The sequence below is a fragment of the Sinocyclocheilus rhinocerous genome, unplaced genomic scaffold (genome assembly GCF_001515625.1).
Source record: "Sinocyclocheilus rhinocerous isolate Xijiao unplaced genomic scaffold, SAMN03320098_v1.1 scaffold1893, whole genome shotgun sequence".
Lineage (NCBI taxonomy): Eukaryota > Metazoa > Chordata > Actinopteri > Cypriniformes > Cyprinidae > Sinocyclocheilus > Sinocyclocheilus rhinocerous.
The window spans coordinates 877927-881123 of NW_015654502.1; positions in this window are offsets into that span (position 1 = coordinate 877927).

A 3197-nucleotide genomic window follows, 5' to 3' on the forward strand; every position below is an offset into this window, starting at 1 on the left:
TGAAGGATCATGTGACACTGAAGACTGGAGTAATGATGCTAAAAATTCAGCTTTGCCATCTCAGGAATAAATTTAATTTTAAAGTGCCACCTATTATGCAAATTTTACCGTTCCTAATATTGTTTTGGGAGTCTCCTACAATAGGATTATATGCATGCAAGGCCAAAAAACGCTTTCGTTTTCTCAAAATATGCATTTAATATCACCTCATTTTCCAGCGATTCTCAAATGAATCGTTCGAAGCAGTTGAAAGATTCAGTCTATCTAAACCCCTCCTTTCCGTGAGCCTACTCTGCTCTGATTGGTCAGATGGCCTAGTCTGTTGTGATTGGTCTACGGCGTACAGTGCTTTTCGGAAACGATATGTCTATTTCAATAGTTCTGTATTTTGAACGCTCTATAGAAAATGTAAACATCTATTATTTATCATACTTACAGGTTGTGATTCAGTTGAGCAGCTGATCCAAATAAACAGGATAGTAATCCATTTTCCACAGCAAGCATTTTGTGAATGCCGCTTTGAACTCCCTGAGATTAGAGAAGCAGTCGTCAGTAGAATGACGTGTTTGTGGGCGGGGTCAAGTTGTTCGCTGCCAACGTAGAACATAGGGCGAATTCCAAACAGAAGTGAGCATCCCTATGCCCTACTCCCTTGGAAGGGCAGAGCAGAGAGTATAAGCATTTGGAACTCCCTTGGCAAAGGGATGACCGACCGCTGCACGTGCGTGCAGCATTCAGTACTCCATCAGTTGTTGCAAATAAATATTTCTTCTCATTATTATTATTAATTTATTTAAACATTGTCTCACTGTGTCTTATTTACTATTAAACTTTTTCAAACTAAACATGCTTAAACTACCGTCTTAAATCATATTTCTATCACTGACAAAAACTATTTTGTATCACATTAAAACAAAGACAAATGTAATCATGTGAAGTCGAAATCAACCCCAACTTTGCTTTAAAGGGGTCATATGATGTTGCTAAAAAGAACATTATTTGGTGTAATGAAATGTGTTTATGCGGTTTAAGGTTAAAAAAAAACATTATTTTCCACATACTGTACATTATTGTTTCTCCTCTATGCCCCGCCTTTCTGAAACGCGTCGATTTTTACAAAGCTCATCGGTCTGAAAAGCGAGGTGTGCTCTGATTGGCCAGCTATCCAGTGCGTTGTGATTGGCCGAATACCTCAAGCGTGTGACGGAAATGTTACTTCCCTTACCATACTGTGTTTCCATGTCCCAGCGCAAGCCGTGCAACGAGACAAACCCAATAAAACCCATTACAAACGAGGCATTTGTTGCATCCAGTGAGGACATAATTACGGATCATAATGACTTATACTGTCTTTTTACGCGTTGCCTTGCATCGCGCCGTGTAAACATAAAACCATGTCTGCATTTGTGATCGGAGAAATGACAAACAACAAGCACAACTCTACACTGCTCAAAACCGGGTGTGCCTCACACATCCTGAAAAGTGAAGCTGCGGGCTCTTTGATCGCCCCCTGGTGGCTGGCTGCAGTACAGGTCATAAACCCCACACTCTCCATGTAAACGAATGGGACTTGAGTCAAAATAAAAAAATGAATTACACTTCTAATACAATTTTCCGAAAGATGGTTTTGGTCATTTAAGGTAGTTGTTATTATGCTGATATATGTTAAATTGTTCGTTTTTGTGATAAGTTTGCAGTGTTGTAAATACAACTTAACCACTGATTTCTAGTCATGTCCTCTTTTGGAAGTATTTTCAAACAAAGTATTTTCGCTTTGGCAATGAAACACAGCGTCTTCACAACATGGCCGCGGTAGCAGCAACAATAAAGTTACGCCTTCTTTCTTTGCGTGAACATTTGGGCGGCGTTATGCAAATCTTCCCACCTCGTGACGTAGACATGTTGGGGGCGTGTTTAAACGAGGCGTTTTAGGAGGGCGTGGACCAGTCTTAACTTTTATAAAGAATATCTCTTTGGATTTGAGACTTTAGTCTTTGAAACTTTAGGGATCTTATCTATTCACGAACAGCTTGTAACACTCCAAAGAGAAAGGAAAAATTGAAATCGCATCATTTGACCCTTTTAAGATTCCCGCGGCTCTTTAATGTAAGTTTCAGGACACATGGTCTCACTCTTCTTATTAATTACAAACATAAACTGGATACAAACCCGGCGTTAGATATGAAAAACTGATCTGAGGCCAGCACAAACCTGTTTTTTAACATGTGAAGGGTTTCATCAGATGTGACATATGGCTGAAAGGCCTCATGACAGACAGCAATGAGAATGTGAATACAGCTGAACTGTGTTTTATTGTGTCTCCCAAATCAATGCACATTTCCCATACAAATTCCCATTATCATAATGCAAAAAAAAAAAACTTTGCATTTAATTCTGCCAGAAAACAGGCTATATAAATAAACAAAAATAGTCTGTTTTCTTGATAAATTAAATGCAGATGCATTTTTTTATTTTAGCAGTATGGGAATGAGAGTTTGTAGCAGAAATGTGCCTATAATAATAATAATAATAATATTAATGCAGACATAGTTTATTTTCTTTCAAAATTAAATGCAAATGCATTTATTTATATTTTTGCATTATTTGAATGAAAATTTTTAGAGGAAATGTACTACTACTACTAATAATAATGCAAATACGTATATTTTGTCATGAAATTAGATGCAAATCAAATTTATTTTTTTTGCATTATGATAATGAAAATTTGTGGAGGAAATGTGCTTATTATAATAATACAAAATGTTGTCATTTTATTGCAAAATTAAATGCAAATGAATTTTTTATTTATTTTGCATTATGATAATGAGAATTTGTAGCAGACATTTGCTAATAATAACGTCTCGGTTACGTATGTAACCCTCGTTCCCTGAAGGAGGGAACGGAGACGTCACGTCGGATGACCGACGAATTGGGATCTCGCTTAGAGAGACCAATCCACTTCGAGTGTAAACTAAACGAGCCAATGCACATTGGCATGCGATTATTGCATCCAGCTGCTGCTGATCACAGCGTGAGTATAAGTAGGCAGCAGATGCAGCGCATATTCAGGTTTTCACTGAGGAGCCGAGCCGGTGACCCGGCCGCTCAGCGGTGGTACAGGAGCTGTGGCGACGGGACGTGACGTCTCCGTTCCCTCCTTCAGGGAACGAGGGTTACATACGTAACCGAGACGATCT